This window comes from Heterocephalus glaber, unplaced genomic scaffold, assembly GCF_053883595.1.
Source record: "Heterocephalus glaber isolate CG9 unplaced genomic scaffold, H.glaber_assembly_v1.0 deba00001002, whole genome shotgun sequence".
NCBI lineage: Eukaryota > Metazoa > Chordata > Mammalia > Rodentia > Bathyergidae > Heterocephalus > Heterocephalus glaber.
In genome coordinates this window covers 466957-479536 of record NW_028258178.1, presented here as the reverse complement: position 1 = coordinate 479536, position 12580 = coordinate 466957, and the positions used below count along the sequence as shown (strand labels likewise).

The 12580-nt window shown below is 39.6% G+C and overlaps 1 protein-coding gene across 2 annotated transcripts in view; it reads left to right on the top strand.

Annotated features, from left to right (window-relative positions):
• The window catches only part of Egln2 (egl-9 family hypoxia inducible factor 2), a 64102-nt gene extending 54191 nt beyond the window's left edge, over positions 1 to 9911 (top strand). For both annotated transcript variants that reach the window (XR_015450531.1, XR_015450530.1), the window contains one exon: positions 7356 to 9911. The gene's annotated coding sequence lies outside the window, so the exon portion shown is untranslated. The remainder of the gene's footprint in view (positions 1 to 7355) is intronic.
• Positions 9912 to 12580: the final 2669 nt, after the last annotated feature.

The window sequence follows — 12580 nt, the reverse complement described above, 5'->3', positions numbered from 1 at the left end:
GTTTTTCCAACACCATTTATTAAATAGGCTATCTTTCCTCCAATGAGAGTGTTTGACTCCTTTGTCAAAGATGAGGTGGCTGTGTATGTCTGGAGTTGTTTCAGCATCTTCTAATCTATTCCACTGATCCTTGGGTCTGTTTCTTTGCCAGTACCATGTTGTTTTTATCACAGTAGCTTTTTAGCATAGTTTCAAGTTGTGGATTGTGATACCCTCAGCCATGTCTCTGTTGCCTAGAATTGCTCTTGCTATTCTAGGTCTGTTATGGTTCCAAATGAATTTCTTGATTGTTTTCTATAGTTCTGTAAAGTATATTTTTGGACTTTCAATTGGGATTGGATTGAATCTGTATAGCAGTTTTGGAAGTATGGCCATTTTCACTATATTGGTTCTTCCTACCCAGGAACAAGGGATGTCTTTCTATTTTCTTATATCCTCCTCGATCTCCTTTTTCAGAGTGCTGTACTTTTCAGTGTAGAGGTCTTTTGCTTCCTTTGTTAGTTTGATGCCTAGCTATTTCATTATTTGGGATGCTATTGGAAAAGGGATTGTTTCCCTAATTTCTCTCTCAGTGAGTCTGTTATTTGTGTGCAGGAAGGCTGTTGTTTTTTGAGTGTTGACCTTGTATCCAGCTACTCTATGGAATCTGTCAATTCAGTTTAGAAGTCTTCTGGCAGAGTTTTTTGGGTCTTCTATGTAAAGTATCATATCATCAGCAAATGACAGTTTCACTTCTTCCTTTCCTATCTTTATTCCTTTTATTTCTTTCTCTTTTCTAATTGCTGTGGCTAATGTTTCCAGAAATACATTGAACAGGAGTGGTGATAGTAGGCATCCTTGTCTTGTTCCTGATTTTAGCGTGAAAGTTTTCAGTTTTTGACCATTTAGTATGATGTTGGCTGTTGGTTTTTCATAGATAGCCTTAATCAGGTTAAGATAAAGACCTTCTAGGGGCTGGGGATTTAGCTCAGTGATTTAGCCACCTGCTGCACAAGGGCAAGGACCCAAGTTCGATCCCCGGTACCAAAAAAAAAAAAAAAATGATAAAGACCTTCTATTCCAATTTTCTCTAGGGTTTTTATCATGAATGGGTGCTGGATTTTTTTGAATGCTTTTTCTGCATCTATTGAGGTGATCATATGGTTTTTGTCTTTGACTATGTTAATATGGTGCACTACTTTTATAGATTTATGAATGTTGAACCATCCTTGCATCCCTGGGGTAAATCTGACTTGGTCAGGGTGTATGATCTTCTTGCTGACCCTCTGTATTCTGTTTACCAGTATCTTCTTGAGGATTTTTGCATCTATGTTCATGAGGGAGATTGGCCTGTAGTTCTCTTTTTGGGTTGGGTCTTTCCCTGGTTTTGGAATCAAAGTGACACTTGCTTCCAGGAATGAATTTGGAAGCCTCGCTTCCCTTTCAATTTCCTTGGTGAGTTTAAAGAGTAATGGTGACAGTTCTTCTTTAAATATCTTGTACAATTCAGCAGTGAAGTCATCAGGACTTGGGGCTTTTCTTTGTTGGTAAGTTTTTTATTACATTTTCAAATTCACTCATTGTAATTGGGGTGTTTAAAATTTCTATATCTTCTTCAATTAACTTTGGCAATTTGTATGTATCTAGGAATCTGTCCCTTTCTTCTGTGTTTTCCATCTTATTAGAGTTCTCAAAGTAAGTACTGATGATCCTCGGGTTTCTGTTGGATCTGTTGTGACTTCACCTTTTTCATTCTTAATCACATGGATTTGAGTTTTTCTTTCCTTTTTCTGATAAGGATGGCTAAAGGTTTATTGATTTTATTTATTCTTTTGGAAAACCAACTCTGATTCATTGATGTTTTGTTATCATTCTCTTATTCTCCATTGCATTGATTTCTGCTCTGATCTTTATAATTTCCTCTCTTGTATTAGCTTTGGGTTTGTTATGCTCTTCTTTTTCTAGGAGCTTGAGGTTCTGCATTAGGTTATTTATTTGAGTTCTCTCTGTTTTCCTAATATGGGCATTCATTGCTATTAATTTTGTGCATAGAACTGCTTTCATTGTGTCCCATAGATTCCTGTATGCTGTACTGGCACTATCATTTACTTGTAGAAACCGTCTAATTTCTACTTTCATTTCCTCTGTGACCTATTGGTTGTTCAGGAGGGTGTTATTCAGTTTCCATGGGGATTTTGTGGTTTCTCATATTATTGATCTCCAATTTTATTGCACTATGGTCTGATAATATACAGGGGGTAACTTCAATTCTTTTACATTTACTTAGACATGTCCTATGAGCTAGTAAGTGGTCTATTTTGGAGAATGACCCATGTGCAGCCAAAAACAATGTGTATTCTGATTGTGTGGGGTGGAACATTCTCTAAACATCTATTAAGTCTATTTGTTGAATATCTTGAATCAGTTTTAGAATTTCTTTGTTAATTTTTTGTCTAGATGATCTGTCTGTTTGTGATGGTGGGCTATCGAGGCCCCCATTACAATTGTATTAGTGCTTATTTGGTTTTTCATGTCCATTAATATTTGTTTTGTATAGTTGGGGGCATTCGTATTTGGAACATATATATTTAGGAGTGTCATCTCTTCCTGTTGGATTGTTCCCTTCACAAGGATGTAGTGACCATCTTTGTCTCTCTTAATTAGTTTTGGTTTGAAATCTACTTTGTCTGCAAATAAGATTGCTACTCCTGCTTTTTTCTGGGTTCCTGTGGTGTGGAGAACTGTTTTCCGTCCTTTTACTTTCAGTCTATGAATTTCTTTTTGAGTTAGGTCTGTTTCTTGTATATAGCATATTGCTGGATTTTGCTTCTTAATCCACTGTGTCTGTCTATTTCTTTTGATTGGTGAATTGAGGCCATTAACAATGATAGTTATAATTGATGGATATTGACTCATCCTTGTCATGATGTTTTACTGTTGTTGGCTCTTTTATTTCTTTTTTTTTTTCTCTCTTTCCCTTTAGTTTCTTACCTTGCCTGGTGGCTTCCCTCTGTTGGGCCTCATGGAGTTGTGACCTTCATTGTTTTATTCTGGGATATTGTTTAGAATTGTCTGGAGTGCTGGTTTGGTGTTCATGAAATTTCTCAGGTGTTCTTTGTCATGGAAGTATCTAATTTCTCCATTGATTTTGAAAGATAATTTTGCAGGATACAAAAATCTAGGTTGGAAGTTATTTTCTTTCAGGGCTTGGAATACTTCACTCCAGGCTCTTCTTGACTTGAAGGTTTGTGTTTAGTAGTCTGCTGTGATTCTGATGGGCTTTTCTTCGTAGATGATTTTTTTCTTTTCTCTAACTGCTTGTAGGATTTTGTTTTTCTGCTGGGTTTCTGGGATCTTGTCTATTATATATGTAGGTGTAGATTTTTTTTGATCATGGCTAGTTGGAGTTCTATATGCCTCACTTATCTGTATGTCCAATTCTCCACCTCTGATTGGGAAGTTTTCTATTATTACTTCTGTGAACAGTTTTATTATATCAATTGTACCTTCTCCAGTTTTTTCTTGGACCCCTATCAGTCTTATGTTATTATTCTTTGCATCATCTAGCAGCCACTGGATTGATTTCTCGTGGTCTCTTACTATTTTTAAGAAATGTCTGTTTTCATGGTCATTAACCACAATCCTGTCTTCTATATCTGGTAGTCTATCTTCACATTCCCTTAATCTGCTGTGCATACTTTCAATGGAGTTTTTAATCTCCTGGATATCTGTTTGAATCTGTTTCATGGATTCCATATCTTCCTTATGTTGGGTGATTATGGTTTCCATTTCTTTCTTATGCTGGGCATTTATGGCTTCTAGCATGTTTCTGAGCACATCTATTTTTTTTATTTGTTTCTGTTCTAGAGCCTCTGATCATGTCTTTCACTCTGCTTACCATCTCTGTAGCTATCAGGGAAATTATTTCTGTTTTGAATTTTTCTAGGGCCTCATTCATCTGTTTTGTTACTTTTTATCCTATCAGTTCAGGGTGTCCATGTGGTTGATTATCAGACTTTTCCACCTGTTTCCCCCCAGAATTTGCCTTTGGTGGGGTGGAAGTCTGAGTTTGTGCCTTGGTTAAATGTCTTCTCATTTTTGTTTTTGGTACTGTCCTTGGTTCAATTCCTTGGTTGATACTTCAAAATTGCTTATTGTAAGTATCTTTGTTGCTTGTATTTAGAACCCTTATGGAATGATTGCTTCTCAGAGGTGTCTTCCAGATATAGCTAGTCTTTAGGTTTTGAGTCTCTAATGACTCTGAGGCTGTCTCATTTCCATTATACCAGGAAGGACAACTCCTTAGATCAATCACAACACCTTAGCCCAAATGATACAATCAGCAACACCATAGTATCAAGCACAGCTTAGAAAATGACAATTTGTGGTAGTTATTAGTCTATCATCTTTAACTGTGTGAATTAATCAATATCAAAGACCAGCCCAACATATGTTTGTAGTGAATAAACTCTTGAATATAGCAACTTTACCCTTCAGGATGGGGAGTTAGAAGGTGTTGGGGAGGGAGTGATAGGTAGAAGGATAAGAAAAGGTTAGCAGTGAGGGCAGAGGACACAGGAAGATCATGCCAACTCTGTGAAACTGTTGAAGAGAAAAGGAAAAGACAGAATGAAAGAAGAAAGACAAGAATTGAAGAACCTAATAGCAACAGGGAGGCTAGAAACTGTATTTACTTTCCTTTAAAACTAATGACAATTGAGAGAAGGAAAAAGAGAAGAAAAGAAAAAAAAAGAACAAATCTGAATTAGGTCCAGAACAGGAAGAAAAAGGAAGATGAAGAACAATGTGGGACACTGAGTGAGAGAGAGAGAGAGAGAGAGAGAGAGAGAGAGAGAAAGAGAGAGAAAAGAGAAAAAGAAAAAAGAGAAACATAAAAATTTGAAGAGTAGAAAAAAATAGAAATTAAAAATAAGAGCAAAAAAAAATAAGAGCAAAAAATTTTGAAAATAACAAATAAAATTAAAAATGAAGGGCCTCCTTCAGGGTATCTGTCTGCTGTCACAATCGATAACGTGGGCAGCAGTGTGCAGATATAAGTCAATGAGTCTCAGCAAGCCAGTTGCAGACCCATGAGATTCAGAAAGATTTCTGGCTGCAAGTCCCAAGTTGAGCTCCTTGTCCTCCTGCAGGGTTGAACTCTGCAAGATTCTACTGCAGGTTCCAGCTGCCCTTCCCCTGAAGATAGTCCAGGTTCTGATGGGAGGTGACGATTCCTCCAACTTACCAAGTACAGTGGTCTGGTGTGCCTTTATTGCAGAGGTTCTCTTCACTTTTCCAGTGGGCTTCAGTTTTCATGAAGGAGCCTGAGAGAGGCCCTCTTCCTGTTGTTCACTTCTGCTTTATCTTCTGGAGCTCAGGACAATGGCCTTTATGACCCCCTGAGCCTCTGTAGTGTGGAATCAGGTAGTGGCACAGCCAGGAGGGCAGAGGCTGGGGTGGGGGTGGGGTAGGGGGAGTTGTGGGTGTGGGGGTGTGGAGGGGGGTTGGGCCAGGCTAAGCTGGTCGCTTTGGGGTGTGGCTCTGGGGATGGAGCGAGGCTCCACTTGCTGAGATCCTCACCTTCTGTCTAGCTGGTCATTGAGGGGTCAGGCAGAACTTATAATTTAATTCATTCATTTTGCTTTCTCTTTCTTTCTTTCTTTCTTTCTTTCTTTCTTTCTTTCTTTATTTCTTTCTTTCTTTCTTTCTCTCTCTTTCTCTCTTTCTTTCTTTGCCTGTCGGTACATCACAGCTGATTTTATGGGGTTTTTTTTTGTTGTTGTTTTTTTGGTACCGGGGATCGAACTTGGGTCCTTGCGCTTGCACAGCAGGCGGCGAAACCACTGAGCTAAATCCCCGGCCCAGCTGATTTTAATATGGAGCAAATAGTCTATTTTTTTTAGCCTTTTATTCGGTACTGGGGATCAAACTCAGGACCTTGCGCTTGTGAGGCAGTCTCCAGAACCACTGAGCTAAATCTATGGCCCACTATGGAGCAAACAGTCTGTAGCAGGCACTGTGCTGTAACCTAGTATTTGGTCTTTGTGCTGTGATCTTAATCATTACATTTTGTTGTAACTGTTTTAAACCCTTTTATTTTATTTTCCAATATTTATGTAGAAAACAATGAGCCTAATGGAATTTCTTTTCAGTGTAACCTGCCAAACAAGCTGTTGATATGCAAATAGGAGGGGCCAGGAGAGAGTTTTACTTTCTTTTGCAGAGTCCTGTTTCCCTCTCTCACCTATGTGTCTGGCCTCTTTCAATGCAAGGTGTAGTAGTGAAAGGGAACAGGAAGCCTTTGCAAGAAATGAGGAAGCTGTGTCATGTGGCTTATTGGAATTTCTTTGTGCTCACGAAGCAGAAGTGTGAGCCCATGGTACAGAAAAAGTGGGTTTCACTTTTGGCAGTGCTGACACTGAAAGTGCCGTAATACATTCCTCAAGGGTTTTGTCATCACCCTCCAGTACCTCTTCATCAGAGCTCTCATGGCAAGAGGCAGCAAGCTCCTCAGGTGGAGTGGAAGGCTCAGTAGGAGCCGGCAGTTCCAGACTGGGCAAGGACTTTCTCAAAGCCTTACAGTCCTGAATGATTTTTTGTAATTTTAGAATAATTTTAGCCAAATCTTTAGGGGTGGACTCCACAGAGGCTCAATCATCAAAGCACTCACAGATTAGAGTCCATAAGGAAAAGGTATATATAAAGACTTTTTCCGGACCCTCAGTTGTATACCAGGGGCATAATTGTTTCCCCACCCATTGGCATATCTCTGGATTTACTGTTCCAGACTCGGAAAACCAAAGACATAACTCTTGAACAAAATTCAAAAACTTTGCTAATTGGAAGGTCTTTACATTTAGATCCTTTAGGTTTCAAATGTGCTGTATTTCTGTATACAAATGTGGCTCGTGGGATCCTGATTGCCCTGTTTTATACCTGGTGAATTTCCAATCTGCCTCATCCCTAAACTTATGCGTGCATACCCAGAGGCATCCCCTCACCTGAATATGCAACTTGTCTCATACTCTGGTCTGTTCAGGTGCCAACTGCCATGGCCTGCACAGCTGGAGAGTTCATGGAGGGAGAATGGTGGGGGATGAAAAAAAGACAAAGGGATACAAAAAGCTGAGGCCAGGTGGAACCTTCCTCCTGTTGAGAGAAAAGGACTGGCTGGCAACCGTAGTGCATTTATTTGTAGTGGTAGAGATAAGGGAAGTGCAGGGGGAGGTGAAGGGCTGGTCTATAACCAGAACAGGGAGAGCAATGAAGGTCTGCAGAACATCATTCTTTGATGGTTTTATGGGGAACAGATGGGAAGGAAGGCATGTCTACAGTGCAGCACTCCCAGCAGTGGGGATTTGCGTGTGTCATTGCAGGAGACGGACAGTGTCAATACTCCTACCCTCTAGGAGCATACGACCATGGAGAAGTCCTCCCCATGATGTGTCTGTGGAGGGACTCTACTTTATTCTCAACAATGAAAGCCTCCCCTCAGATGACAACAGAAGAAAACTACTCACGAGGCAGAAAAACTTGTTCTCGGTCAGTGCCTACCTGAGATGAAAAGCCTAGCATCAATTGAGGGCCCTTTGAATAGATTCTCTCAAGGGTATCTATGACTGCAGATCACAACTACATCCCTCTTCAGCAGGAAGTAATTAGAGTGGTGTGTGCCCTTTACCCCCTCTCAGCAGTTGAGGGTTACCTCTCCATAGGGGGGGTTTGGTTAAGTTAATCATAGTATAAACAGTCAGGGCTTAGTCTTTGAAAAGAGCCAATACAGATATATTAGGAATGTGGGTGGAGGTATTGTCAATATTGACATATACTTCAGCCCAGGGATAAACAGCAGTGACTGATATTCAAACTGCTGTTATTATAAAACAAAAAGGGGGAGATATGGGAGAAGAAATGGGAAGAATGAGGCCTAATTGATGTCCTCAGTGAGCACTGAGAAGAAAGGGCATGGAAGCACGCTAGCATGCTGCAGGGAAAAGTAAAAATACCCGAGGTTAAGTTGTTTATCTGGAGAAGTACTGTGGAAGGTGGGAGACAGATGAATTATGTGGAACACTAATTGCTTATGTCCATGTCTGAGTGAATAAAGACAAGTGCACCAGTCATTTGGGGCTCTATGTTAAAGGGAGACATAAGCCTCCTGGCCCCCAGTTTTAACTTGTTTCTGTGTCTCTTTATTTTTCATCTTTGTCATCCATTGGTTAGGTTTGAGCTTGTAGGCTGGTTCCTACAAACAACCATGAATATGGTAGAAAATCTCAATCATCCTAAAGGTTTTATTTAGAAAAGCATCACAAGATTCTTGTTCAGTCTCTTAGCGAAGCTCTGCAGATTCATTGGATCATTTCTATTATTATCATTATTGGCATAATGAATGCTTCCATTTTACATATGGCTGCAGTGAGGATATAACAGAAAGGGTGCCTGATGGCATATAAATGAAAGGCCCCTAAGCACAGGCCTTTAACACCTGTCTCTCCTACTCTGCATTCTCAAATTCCCCCTTTGTGAGCTTTCTTTTTTAATCCCATGTAAAGGGAGGAATTGGGAATGGAAAGTCATACTTGGGTGTATGAAGTCTGCTTTAGGAGCAACTCCTGGTTTGTTGAGGACTACGACAAGCAGGCAAATGAAACTTTAGCATGCAAGATTCTGGTGAACTCCAATGTTAGGATCAGAAGTGAACCCTGGGATGCTAGGTAGGATGTGCCATTAGACACTGGGGGTTTGAGATTGACCTCAACTCATCTGGGCAGAGACCAGGTGAACCATGGGGAAGCTTGGGTGTTTTGAAGAGTGGCCCTACTGCCCTTCCTTCCTAAAACTCTTCTCAATAATGACAGTTACATGTTGCTGGGCTTGTTCTACTCCAGGAGCTTAAGTCTATGTGCATATGGCCTTTCAAATCTTTGTAGTGATGAGACTGGTTCATCATCAATCATGTTGGGGTCACCAATGTAATGAGGGAGCTGGAATTTGATCTCGTCCTATCTCTTCATTCCCTGCTCCATCCTACTCTGGGTGCCACATGAGGATCAAGCTTACAAGTGAGTGTTTTCTGAGAATGGCACCATCACTGGGCATAGAATTAGTCTGGCATGTTCTGAGATCAGTTTCTGGTAGAGCCAGGGAGGGAGTGGCATCAGATTGCAATTGAGATTTCCTCCATGTATGCACCAGTATTTGAAAAGAGTTAGCACTGAACTTGATGCCCAGAGAATATTAGTGCAGTATCTTCTGGTGCCAAGAGGGCTCTGAGGCTGTGCCCTGGTAGTTATTGAGTTTATCCTTAGAAGAACATAAATGTGGCAGCATGTAGAGTGTGAAGCTGGCCCTATCATGTTCTGCTATGGCATTAGGTAGGATATGATATCAGTCAGTGGGGCTTAAGGTTGCCCTCAGCACATCTGAGCAGGACCCAGGTGGGCCGTGAAGATGCTTTGGTGGTTGGAACATCTGTGAAGTCAAAGGGCAGAGTGGAGGAAAGAAACATGTTGATTTTGGAGGGTGAAGAAGTGGCAGAAGGATTAACATAGGCTTCAAAGTTGTTAGTCTTTAAGTCAATATGATTTTGCAGACTTCCTAACCCTGTAAGGCAGAGATCACTGATTTTATTATCCTACAGGGCCTCTGAAGCTCAGAAAAATGGCATTTATTGACTCAAGTGTCACATAAATCAATGAAAGTGAACTTGGATTCATGACTAGGCATGAGTACTTCCAGAATTTTTTTTATTATAATGTTCTCTGATGAGTAATCATGAACTGACATTTTGAAGTTCAAGCTACAAGGTGCTGGGAAAATTGTTTTAACTCATAGTATTATTTTTAAAAATTCAGCCACATTAAAACATTAGAGAATTGTCCTATGATACCTCATGCATTTGTCCTCCAATTAAAAAAATTTCAAACCTTGCCTTTTCTTCTTTAATCTGTCCATTTGTCTCTTAGGCTCATAGAATTATCTTGAAATTAATCCCAAAATTCATTATTTAGCTGTAAATTTACCCACTAATGTATAAAAGAGAACTCTTTAAAAACTTACATAAAACCCATGTCAAACCAACAGTGATATGTTCTTCATTGTTTTGCAAGAAACAACTGTTTAGCAAGAGGCTTTTTTTTTTGGTACTGGGGAATCGAACTCGGGTCCTTGCACTTGAGCAGCAGGCAGCGAAACCACTGAGCTAAATCCCCAGCCCTAGCAAGAGTTTTTAATGAGAATTCAAATATTGTATATATGGGTCCACAAAATAAAAATAAAATGATCCTTTTTCTTGGATGTTAAAGAGCCCCAAATCTAAAACAAGCAAAAGAAAAGAGTAAAGGGCAGAAGTGAATACAGGGAAATATTAGTGAGCATAATAAGAAAACCAGCAAGGTCTGAGAAATATGGGCACACAGTCCAATAGAACATAGTACTCCCATTTATAGGCACAGGAAAGGGCTTCCTGAATAGGACTCCAACTGCACCAGAAATAATAATAAGTATCAACAAATGAGACTTTGCTGCCAAATTACAGTTTCTGCACAGCAAGGGAACATTGAATAGAGTGTTGTATACACTTTCTGTTCCTCTTGACTTCATCCGTGACTACACTCTCTGACTACCAGCAGGGAGCACTAGCAGAGTAATGCACCTGGCAGGGTGCCAACAGCAGTGACTTAGCTGGGGTGAGTACTGGACCTTGCTCTAGAGCTCCTTTCTCCTTTCCCAAGCAAACACACACCTGATAAGGCCTGGAGCAACAGCAGTGTGGACTTTCTCCTTTTCTGGACATGGACTTTGTCACAGGTTAGACCAAATATTAGGTCCAAACTAAGGCTCTATACATTTTATTCATACTGTACAAAATGTTTTGTCTGGCCACAATGGAATGAAACTACAAATCAATAACAGTAGTGAGATCACAAAATTTCCAAGTGTGTGGAAATTTAAAAAGACAATTTTTCCATTGTTTATTAGTACATTTTAGGTATACCAATACAGTTACATTCATCATTGGGATCTTGTGCCTTTATATGATGTATCTTGCTTCCTATTTTTTCCCCATTCCCCTGCCCTCCCTTCACCCCCTCCAACCTTCCCTATTTACAAAGACTTTGTTGCCATTTTTTTTCTTTTCTCATATTTTTCTTTTCCCTTCTTTCCTTTCCCCTACCCTTCCCACTTACCCTATTCCTTTAGACCTTTTCTTCCTAGTTCACATTATCAATTATGCATTTTTATCCCTATTTACACTTTTAATTTTTCACATCAGAGAAACTATTCGGTATTTACACATGTGTGTCCTATTTATTTCACTCAAGAGTATGGCCTCAATGTGCATCCATTTAGCTATAAATGTCTCTAGTTTCTCATTCTTTATGGCTGAGTAGTACTCCATTTTAGAAAAAACCACATCTTCTTTATCCAGTTTCCAGTTGATGGGCAATTAGGCTGGTTCCAAGCTTTACCTATTACAAACTGTGCTGCTATAAACATGGGTACACATATATCGCTGTGGTATTATTCTTTTAATTTTTTTGGGAAGATACCCAGCAGAAGAATAGCTGGGTCAAATGGGACTTCTAATCCTAGTAAAAAGACAATAGTTTAAGTGAGGCATATTGATCCATTCCTATAATCTAAGCACTCTGGCAGGCTGAGGCAGGAGGATTGTAAGTTCAAGCCCAGCCTGGGAAACTTAACGAATTAGGGAGACCCTGTCTTTAAACAACAACAACAACAACAGCAACAACAACAATAACAAAAAACTGAAAATAGACATAGTTTAAGCAATTTCCTTTAAGGGCAAATAAAAATGAAATTTGTGATATAACTCATGGAGTTTTAATATATGTATACACTGTGAAATTTATAAATAATTCCACTGAAAGCCACATTTGTCAAACAACTGTGAATGGAAGAAGAAAGCACAATAGAAATTATAAGATTTGAAACAAAGTTAAAGCATAAAATTCTTCTGGAATGTAGCAAAAGAATTCATTTAGACAGGGAGAACTCCTAAGAAATAACTAGGAGAAAAAGGAGACATATCAAGGAAATATATATTTTAAAATTAATAACATGTATTTCCTTAGTGTATATTTGTGATACATAATAATAACATACAACTTGGTGAAATGGTACATTTACATATCCCTTTTTGATCATTTTTGAAGGACCCTAGTTAACAAGACAGACTCCATATTGCTGCTTGACCCACCTGCCTGCCCTTTAGATGAACTCAGAAGGAGGAAGCTTAGAAACCTCCTCCCCTTAGAGAGTCTCTTAGAAGCAACAATTAATCAACTATTGTTTTACAAATGTTCTAAAGACAGGGCGTTCTGCTTCTGTACCTTTTGCTTGCTTTGCTGGTTCTATCCCATAGGAGGGCCTAGAAACAGCTGGCCTCAAAGGTGTATAAAACATGTTAATCTCCCCCAGTCGGGACTCATTGAGTCCAATGCTCAGCTTGGGTCCCGGCCGGTAATAAACTCTTGTGTGGATTTAACATCGGTCTCTGGTTGGTTCTTTCTCGCTGGGTGCAACATACTTGGAGGCCCCAACAAAATAGCCAGCTGCTCTGGAGCTTATTATC